Raw genomic sequence first — 10,748 nt, 5'->3', positions numbered from 1 at the left:
GAATGCAAGCCCAGGGTTGCCAGGGCTCCTGAATTTTTAGAGAGGAGCAGAAAATTGGGATTTTTACATAAAATCACCCCATTTTGCAATCTTGATGACTAATCTTAAACTTCCTCGAAATATTGTACAAGCTAAGCAAAACCTATATCTAGGCTGAGTTTGGCCTCTGGGCTGTACCCCATTGGGTACTCGACTCTGCCAGGCACTGCTGGACACCGATTGACAAACAGACACAGGTCTCAGGGAGCTTAGGTTGCTGTGGGAGAGACCACGTCCACAGACCCTCAGAGGCCATGGCTTAGAGCGGTTATGAATGTGGGCCTCAAGTCAGACAGCTGTGAGTTCACGTCCTGTCTCTGCCATGTACTAGCTGTGTGCACCTCGGTAAGTTGCTCAGCCTCTCTGAGACTCAGCTTTCATCTGTCAAGGAGGAAAAAGGTTAAAAATCTCCATCTCCCAGGATTGTCATGCCTGCCAAATGAGCTAATGGCTGGTGAGTCCTTTGTGAATCACGAGCTGTGCAGGTGTGTGTGGATGTTCCAAGGGGCTGGGATTACAGGGCTGGGGCCATGCCTGGAATGGGGCTGAGCCTCTGATGTGCATCCAGATGTGCATGTGCATCTGGAAGCTGATGAAGAGCACTCTGGGTAAAAGAGGGCGAGAGGCCCCAGTTCAGATCCAAGTGGCAAGATACTGCCCACTGCCTCTTTCTGCCACCATCCTGGCAGTGTGTAAGGATTTCCTGACCAGATGCTGGGACAGGCAGAGAGAGGAGAGTGCCCTCTTAAGGTGGGGCAAATCCTAGGAACCCAGAAATTCCATCTCAACTCCTCAGCCACCATCCTACTACCAATAACAACCGGCACTTATGCAGCACTTACTCTGTGCCAGGCACTGCTGTGAACACTTTTACATACATGGGCTCATTTAATCTCCCCATGAGCCTGTGAGCTACTTACCACTATTATCATCCCGAGCTTCCAGATGAGGACACTGAGGCACAGAGAGGTTAAGTAACTTACTCAAGTAAAACAGCAAGTAAACAGCAGAGCCAGGACCTGAAGCTGGGCTGTCTGACTCCTGAGTCTGTGCTACCCGATTAAACCCCTGGATGAAACTTCCTCTGTTGAAAGACCTAGGATGGTTTCTGTTTTCCTGACCACATTTCGACAGACACAGTCCCCATCCGTGCCGTGGGGAAAGTGGAGTTGTCAGAGTGCTTCGATATGAATATCCCTTCCTGTTCTGATGGCAGCAGCCTCTGCCTGATCCCAGGCCCCCAGGAACACCATCATGCCAGGTCTCAGGGTCCTAGACTAGTGCGTGCTTACCTCTCTTACAATGGTCTTGAGGGAGAGGCTGCGAACCTGGTGGGAATGACAAGCAGACTGAAGCTGCAGCAGAGAGGCAGGTGATCTCTGATGTGGGCTGCAGAACTGGGCCAACAGGTGTGCCCAACTTGGGCAGGGCGGGCTGAGGCCAGCTGGATCAGCAGAAGGGCCCAGAGGTTAGCCCGTGCTCCAGAGCCTCACACACCCATCCGCACTCACAGACACATGCACACACCCAGCCCACTCCCATCGTGCATCAGGCACACGCATGCTCACATGTACTCACTCCCCACCCCGCCGCAGTTTTACACACACACACAGACATCAGTAAATACAAACACGCCCTGACAGATACACACAGAAGCTCCTACAAACGCTGTCCTCCCCACACCTCGTTCGTCCAGATGTATGTGTGAGAACACAGACACACATATGTGTGAACAACCACAAACATGTGTGTACCTTTCGGGGAGGCTTGGGAGAGATTGTTCCAGCCCAGCCCACAGCACTCCTTGCTCAGATCTCTCCTTTAGTCTTTGAGGGATGAAGACACTTACTGAATGGAAAAATGCCTCCAGCAAATGCCACCCGCTTGTCGGCAGCTCAGCCTCCTTTCCTGGTCTCTGCCATTCAGGACATGGGCTGGTGTGAAAGCGCCAAGTTTCTACTTGGAAATATGTAAGTGGGGGAGGGGATGAGGCAAAAGAACATTTTTTAAAAATGAAGATAACGTCTAAAGACAATAGCCGACCTTCAGAGCCTGTGTGAGCTTGGAGTGCTAGGGTGGAAAGCTGGGGAAATGTGGGACATGTCAGAGGAATCGCTGGGCTGTGAGTCAGGTGTGTTGGCGCAAATATGAACTTCACCACAAACTTGCTGTATAACCTTGGGAAGTCGCTCATGTCTCTGAGTTTTGTTTTCCTATCAGCATAGGGGTTAAGAGCACAAACTCTGGAGCCAGGATGCTTCAGTTTAAATGCCAGCTCTGTCTGTTATCAACTGTGTGACCTTGGGCAAGTTATATGACCTCTCCTGTGCCTCGATTTCATCACATGTATAAGGGGGATGATAACAATATCTACCTCATAGGATGGTCATGAGGGTCAAATGATGCTCATAAAGCTCTGAGAATAAGTGCCTGCATTATAGTAAGCAAAATGCAAGCTGCAGCTATTGCTACTGTTGTTGTAAAACAGGGATGCAAACATCTACTGCACAGCATTGTGGGAGGAGTATGTAAGACAGTGGCTTAGCAAGGGCTCCGTAAGCTCTAGGATGAGTCTGTATGTTCAGCCTGCACCTGGCCCAGCATTACTGGCTGATTTGAGGGCTGGGGTGGGGCTAGATGCTTGGCCTGAGCAGAAAGGACTCCATGCACATCTCAGGGCTCCCCCTGCCTCTGCATGTGTTCGGTGGCCAGCTCACGTCTGTCTGCCTGTGTGACCTTTCTGTGGCCACCCCTCTGCTTGCCAGCAATGATGATACCTCCATGGCCCCTGCTTACCTGCCCAGATTTTTAGAGCACACAAAACCCATCATCCTAGCTCCTCTGCCATTTGATCTGTTTGAGCTTGCCTGGATCACTGTGGTAGCCTCCTGACTGGTTCCCTGCCTATGCCCCTGCCCCCTCCAGACTCCCCCACTAAGGAGCCCATGAAGATCCCCTTACAACATAGCTTGAGATCCTCCCAAGGCTCCCCATCTCACTCAGAGTAAAAGCTATCATCCCTACACTGGCCTCCAAACCTCATGCAATCCGACCCTCAGCATCCCCAGCCCCTCGTTCACTGGACTTCAGCCACACTGGTCTCCTGGCTATTCCCGAACCATGCCAGGCACACTCCCACCTCACAGCCTTTGCACTGACTGTTCCCTCTGTCCAGAACGATCTTCTCCCAGATAGCTAGATGGCTAATTCTCTTACCTCCTTGAAGTCTTTGCTCAAATATCACGTTCTAGATGAGGCCTACCGTGACCACCTTAAGTAATTCTGCATCTTGCCCCTCACTCTAGCATCCCCAATCCTTAGTACTTTTCTACTTTGATTTTTCCAAAATATGTACCAGCTTATAACATGCCATATAATTTACTTATTATATGAGTGCTTGTTGTTCATCTCTTCCTGCTCCACTGTTAGCTCTGTGAGGGAACTTGGTTTTGTTCACTGATATATCCCAAGTGTCTAAAACTCTACCTGGCGTGCAGTAGGACCACAGTGAACTTCCTTGAATGAACAGAGCTTTTTCAAGCTCCCTTGGCTGCAGTGAGGACGTGGGCCAGATGGGTAAACCTAGAGGCGGGGGAGAAGTGAAGAGGCTGCCAGAGTCCTGCCTGGGGCCTGAAGCAGAGCAGAGGCAGAGAGGGCAGCGTCGAGAAGGTGGGACCCATGCGGGCAGGAACCTGGTCCCGTTAGCTTATGGCTGGCTTCCCGAGGCCGGGCACCGAGCCTAGCAGAGTCCAGGCTCCATGACTATTTGTCGGGTGAACCGTTAAATGCACGAGCCATTGCAACATCTGCCAACTTGATTGGATGTGGGGGAAGAGGAATCATCCAAAGATAACCCCCTTAGCTTGAGCCTGGGTAACCAAGAAAGTAAGTGGAAATGTTCCCAGTGCTGGAATCAGAAACCCAGAGCGGATTTCACACATCACACCTTCAGACATCAGCCCAAACATCTCTTCCTCTTGAGCATCTTTCCTGCTCCCCCAGATTAAACCAGGTCCGCCTGATTAACTCTCCCACAACCCCATGAACTTGGCCTTCTGAGTGCTGACCTCACTTGGATTTACTGCATCTCCAGGGCCTAAAAGAGTGTCGCAGGGCTCAGGCAGGCCCTCTGATTGGCTCTCCATGCTCCACGCTTCCTCTCCTCCTATTCCTCTTTCTCTTCCTCTTTCCCCTCCTTCTTTTTTTTCCTCCTTTCCTCCTGCTTCTCCTCTCTCCCCTCCTCCCCCTCCCACTCCTTCTCTTCCCACTGCTTCTCCTCTACCTCCTCCCACTCTGGTCATCAGAAGCCGAGTATTCAGGGAACTTCAGTTGATGGTTTGGATTAAACCGCAGAACTGAAGGATGACCTGACCTACAGGGCGGGGGTGGAGTGGGAAGTGGGACAACTTATACAAGAATTTGGCCCCAATTCACCTGAAATTGGAGACTCCCGGATCTGAGCTACAGGCACTGGGAACTGGGTTTGGGGTTTATGAACCTCACACCACACAGGTCACAGCCTCCCAACAGACACATACACCTAGTAACACACAGCGTATCCCCACTACACACCAGCACCGTGACACCCAAGTCTCCAAGAAGCCAAGTGTGAGGCAACCCCCCACAGCACCGCCACCTAGTGAGATAACACACACCCATCAGAGCACCCACCAGACCCCAGACCACTGGCCCAGCATGCATCTCAGCCACAGCATGAGCACACACGGGACATAACGACACCTGACACACACACCACACCCGCAGCGTGGCAGCCCTCCAACCTCTGGCACACAACACACAGAGTAAGTGCTTGGCGCTTGTGCAGCATAGTGACAAACCAACAAACACCCCTGTGGCACCCAGCACTTCCCAACCCAGTGACACGATACATACATTACCACCACCCCCGCTCATCTCACGCACACACACACTCTGAAAAGAGAAAAAGAGCTTTTCTCCCCTCGACCTCCCTCCCTCCCCACGTCTTGGCCACTGGGCCATGCCAGGCCCGCCTTAGGACCCTGGCTCCAGAACACGGAAGAGCTGGTGGGCCTCACTTCCTAGAAGGCTGCGGATTTGGCCTCAGCTGATCAAACACAGGCTAGGAGGTCCACATTTGAACTCCGGCTCCAGGGGTGGCTGGTAGTGGTCCCCACCAGTGAACGGCAGTCAGCAGCTGACTGCGGTGGGACACTCACAGGGAGGGACCAACTGGACTGAGCTTTGCTGGTGGGGGCCAGGCAGGACCCAAGCTGACTTGCGGTGAGGGGGCGTCCCGCGTGCAGGCTGCTTGTGGTGGGAGGAGCACGAGGATGCCTCTGCAGCAGCAGGGGCCTGAGACAGAAGCTGAGTCAGGAGGGGAGAGGAGACGCTATGGTGGAAAGACAGGAAGACTGGTGGAGGGGAGACGGGTTGGAAGGAGAGCCTCCATGCCCCTCTAGCCTGCCCTCAGGGAAGTGAGAGGCAGGGGTTGGGAAACGAGGCAGGAGCAGCCAGAGCCAGAGGCTCGTATAGGGGCTTGGAAATGAGGCTTTCAAAGAAGAGCAGGAGGCTGAGGGTAGGGCACACAGGGAACAAAGGAGAGAGAAATGTAGAAATGTACTTGGAGGCTATGTCATCAGACTGGGGCATGTGTCAGGCATGGGCACCCTTGCTGCCCAGAAGTGGGAGTGGAGAATTAGACATCATTGGTCGGGAAGAAGAGGACCCACTGATGAGAGCTGAAGGTGTGAAGGAGTCGGCCACTGTGGAGAGAAAGAAGAGTGGGCTGTTGATGAGGGAAGCAAGGGGGAAGTACACATGGGAGAAAGAAGACCATGGTGAGGGCTGTCATGCCACCAACACTGGGCTCACAGTCATGCAGGCAGAGGGTACCGCAAAGGACTGCACCCCATCAGAGCTCCCAACGCAGCCAAAGCCCTACTCTGACTCTAGGTCACTCCGAAGGCCTGGCCCATGGTTTCCTGTGGCAGGTGGGGAAGGACTGGCAATTTCAGATACTGGTCAAGTTCTGACCTCAGTAGAGCCAGAGGGTGGGAGGAAGAAATGGAGGGAGGCCTTTGGTTTTTTGGGATTGTCATCTGGCTCAAGACGTCCCCCGGCAGTTGACTCAAACCCCATAATTGACACATTTACCTGTGACTTATGCCAAGGGACATAAATGAACGCCCCCTGTCCCACTTTACCCAAGCTGAACACGGATGGCCTCATGACTAGATTCCAATTCTATGTCCCCAGCCACCCCTGAGCCCCTGAATACTTTGGCCATGGTATCCCCAAGGGGCAAAAACCTCTGAGTTGGGCACTAACCCAGTCTCTAGGGACTAATCCTCCCCTCTTGCCATCCCAGACTAAGCTAATAACCCCCACATGTATCCAACACTTTGCATTTCCCAAAGCATGATCTCATTTGAGTCTCATTAAAACCCTGCGAGGCCAGCAGAGCAGGAGTTATTACCTCTATTCTCAGATGAGGAAACTGAGGCCCGGAGAAGCTAAGCAATGATCAAAGTCACACCACTAGCAAGTCCTCTGACTCCAAACCTAGCACCCAGGCTGGAAGGGGTGCCTGCCCCTTTAACCTTCTGTAGACTTTCCCAGTCTCATGGGGAACGCAGGAGGAGGCTCAGATGGCAAAGCTAGATGAGAAGGGTCTGTGCTCAGGGAGCCTGGAAGTGGATTAGGCCACGCCTACTCTCTCCCCTTTGAAAAGGGATGAGGGAACAGGGAAAGAAAACAAACACTTCTTGAACATCCACTAGGTGCCAAGTAGAATATTAGGTACCTTACATACATTATCTCATTTAATCCTTATAAAACTCTGGGAGGTAGGTCCTCATTTTACAGTGAGGCTCAGAGAGTGGCGCCACTAGGTCTAAAGTCACACAGTGATTAAGTAATGAAGTTATGACTTGGCCCTTGTTCTGATTCTAAAGCCCATGCTATTTGGGCAACATTCTGTGCCCTCTTACCCTGGCATTGACCATTGCCTTGGTACCCATCCAGTTGCTACAGGAAGCTTATCCCTGATGGGCTTCAGTGAATTGCCTTCAGAAATCAGGGAACTGAGAGGAGGGAGGGGAAAGGAAAACTGTGGGGGACGTAAGAGCTCCAAGAGTCTGTGGGAGAAAGCAGATTCCTCCTGGGAACTGTGAGCATTATCCCTCCCTCTTTCCTTCCTCTCCCCCCTTCTTACCACAGCCTGGCTGGGGTATGGGAACCATGGTCCTGAAGGGCGGCCTCTTGGCAGTTGCAGGCCTGAAGGCAGTGCCACAGAGGCCCACATCCTGGGTCACCTCCCACTCAGAACCACAAGGAATCTGGACGAGAATGCCAACATTTCTGTAAACCACCAGATTACATTGCTTCTTCCTTTCCCAGACCTCCTCTTCTCATCTCCTAATCATTTGCTTCAGAGATGGAACTCCAGGGTTCAATAGACAAATTCTCCTCCATTCCCTGCCTAGTAAGCCAAAGAATCAGACTCTTGAAGTTGGTCCTGACCTACAGAGATCCCTTCCGCCCCGCCTTTAGGCATGATTCGTGTAGACCAATGGGGGGGTCTCTCTCTTGTTTTGCACCATCTCAAAGCTAGGACATTCCATAGGCTTCCTTGGGTAAATTTTCAGCGTGGCATTCCTCACTGTTAGGATGCTCTTCATAATACCTGACTTTAGCCCATGATGCCAAGTCCTTGCTGTTTTGAATTTAGTGGAAGTGGGGAAAGTCACTTCCTGAATTATGACTCTCCCAACAACAAACGAGACTGGGGGACCCAGCTCCTCTTCTTGAAACCGACAGCTGTACAGCGTCTTTACTGGTTGGCCCAATTTTCAAATTCCCCAGAATTTCAATGGAAAATAAGGTAGAGCTAAGATGGAGGGTATTGGAAGAAAAGTCCAGAATAATGTAAAAAACATTAGACCTTGTGAGTGGACCTATTGGACTCTTGGCTATCATAAATGTCATCACCGTCATCATTGTCAGTTGCTCCAGTCTTCATCACCATCACCATCACCACTGCCACCACCATCACCATCACCACTGCCACCACCTTCTCCATCCCCATTGCCACGTTTATTGCTATCGCAGCCATCAGCATCACCATCCTCACCATCACCTCCACTACCACCTTCACCACCGCTGCTTCCACCATTAGTCTCAACATCACTAACTCCTCCATCAATCACCACCATCACCACCTCTAATATCACAAGCACCACATCTACCATCATCACCACCTTGCCCACCATTATCACTACCTCCACATTACTATCTCCACTTCCATCATCATCACTAACGTTACCACTTCAACCATCATCATCACCCTCATCCTCTTCCTCGTCACCATTTCTATCTCTAACAACCATCACCACCTTCATCATTATCACTACCTCAATCACCATTACCAAGTCCATTAACACCATTGCCATTACCACATGTGCCATCACCATCATCACCTCTATCATCACCACCTCTATTGTCCTTCTCACCTTTACCTTCATCACCGCCATCACCGTCAACGCTATTATTATTAACACCTTCCTTGCCACCATTGACACTGTCACTATATTCATTGGCAGTAATATTATGATCACCACCACCACCATTTTTATCATTAATGAAACGTATTGTTGTGGTACATGCCTTCAAGGACCCATAGACAATTGGTAGGTACTCAGGCAGAAAGTAAAGAGGATAAAGACAGAGACCAAAAGTGTGGGAATTTTGAAGTCCCCAGATGTCCATCTGAACTGTGGCCAGAGAAGTGTCCCCATTCAGGGGTGAAGCTCTATCCTGGAGAGTGCAGGGAAACAGGACAGGACCTCAGACCTACAGTAGCAGATGGTAAGGGCAGCCAGCCACCAATTCCCAGAGTACATGGAAAGTCAGCACCAGCTGAGCCTCAAAAGTGACCAGGGCCAGGCCAGGCAAGATGGTGCCCTGAGAGACAGAAGCCAAAGGACAGGGCATAGGGGTAGGCTGAAAATGCCATGGAAGGGCGCTACGGAGCTATAGAGTGGTTAGCTCTTAGACTCAGTCCCTGGTTGAGGAGCATTTCTTCAACATATCCAGATGTCCCTGGATCACCCTGGAGTTTTGGTCACCTTCCATGTTCTCAGTCACTGGAGCATGGAACGGCCCTAGGACCAGCCTCTGTGATTCACTGAGAGGCTGCAACACCCAGCCTAAAAGAGATTCCACTAGACCCAAGGAGAGGGAGGAGGTGGCTTTCCCAGTGCCATTGCTTTCCTCTTCCCTCCCCTCCCTTCCAGAGCCTCCTGTTCTCTCCCTTCTTCTAATACCCCCTCCTCTCTCAACCCCTTCTCCCACTACTGCCTGCACACCTGCCACCATTCTCAGTCTCCCCTCCAGCCTGCCTCCCAGCATCTGCTCCCTAGCTCCCTGCTATTTCTTCTCCATCTTCCCAGCTCTCTCTTATCCTCTCCTGGACAGGCAGGGCTTTGAAATGCATTGGGTGAGGACCACATAGCATCCTGGAAGAGACCGTTTCTTAAGCTAATAGGCTGCCCTGTTGAGGGCTGTTTCCTGAATCTCTGGATAAACTGTCCTTTGCCCACTTTCATGCCATGAATCCTGATGCTGAGAGGGGAAGAGGCTTCTTAAGTCATCAGCTCCATGCACCCAAGTCTAGGCTTCTCTCTGTGCATGTGGCCTTTGTTCCTGCTTCCTTCCAAGGGGACATCCCCAAGGTCTGACCAACACCTCCAGCCTCTCCTATCGGGTCTTCCTTCACACACTCGGCCCCACACTGGCACGTACATGCACATACTCACACTCCCCACACAGCACAGATGCCCCTGACAGCCAAGCTCTCCACATACCAATTATCATCATCATCATCTTGTACACTCACCATGGGCCAGGTCATGTGCTAGGACTTTTGTCTGCATTCACACATTTCCTGCTATGTCCCTGTGAGTTTGGCATTTGTACCTCCTCTTTCTACAGATGAAGCTGGGACTTAGATAAATTCGGGGACCCATGTACCACCATACAAAAAGTGTAGAGCTGGGATTCCAACCCAGGTCTGTCTGACTTCAGAGTTTGTGCCTTGAACTCCAAACTATCGCACTCTCCTGTCTGCACCTGCTCCTGTGTAGACATACACAACAGCACGCCATACACTCTTGCTCACATGTCAAACACATGTGGTACACATGCTCACAGAGCACACACTCCATACCCAAAGTGCACACATTTCATACACTATACACACACACACACAGAACCCACCCCCAGGAAGAACACACCTGTTCAACCTACTCATTTGATAAACACTGATTGAATATCTACTGTGTGCCCACCCAACTAGCTCTGCCCAACGTCAAGCACTGTAGTCACCCAAGAGGGGAAGAAAATGAGCAGTCCTGAGTGCCTACCATATGCCAGACCCCGTGTCAAAGGGAGTCCGTGGTGTCAAAGGAACATGCATGAGCCTGCATATACATGTGTGCATGCACACATGCACACACACATGCTCGCTCTAGCTAGAATTAGTCCTGGGCCTGCCACTCCTGGGGCCCTGAGACCCAAGGCAGACAGAGGAGACGGGAATAGTACGTGATATAGGTACCGAGGGGAGGTGGAGAGGCTAGTGGTTACTGAACCCACTGAAATGAAATCTGAAGACTCCCAGACTGTGCAAGCTAGGAGGAAAGGACCTCAGAGGTCTTCCGTTCCTGCCC

This window comes from Eubalaena glacialis, chromosome X, assembly GCF_028564815.1.
Source record: "Eubalaena glacialis isolate mEubGla1 chromosome X, mEubGla1.1.hap2.+ XY, whole genome shotgun sequence".
Taxonomy (NCBI): domain Eukaryota; kingdom Metazoa; phylum Chordata; class Mammalia; order Artiodactyla; family Balaenidae; genus Eubalaena; species Eubalaena glacialis.
This window is presented reverse-complemented; position numbering follows the sequence as displayed.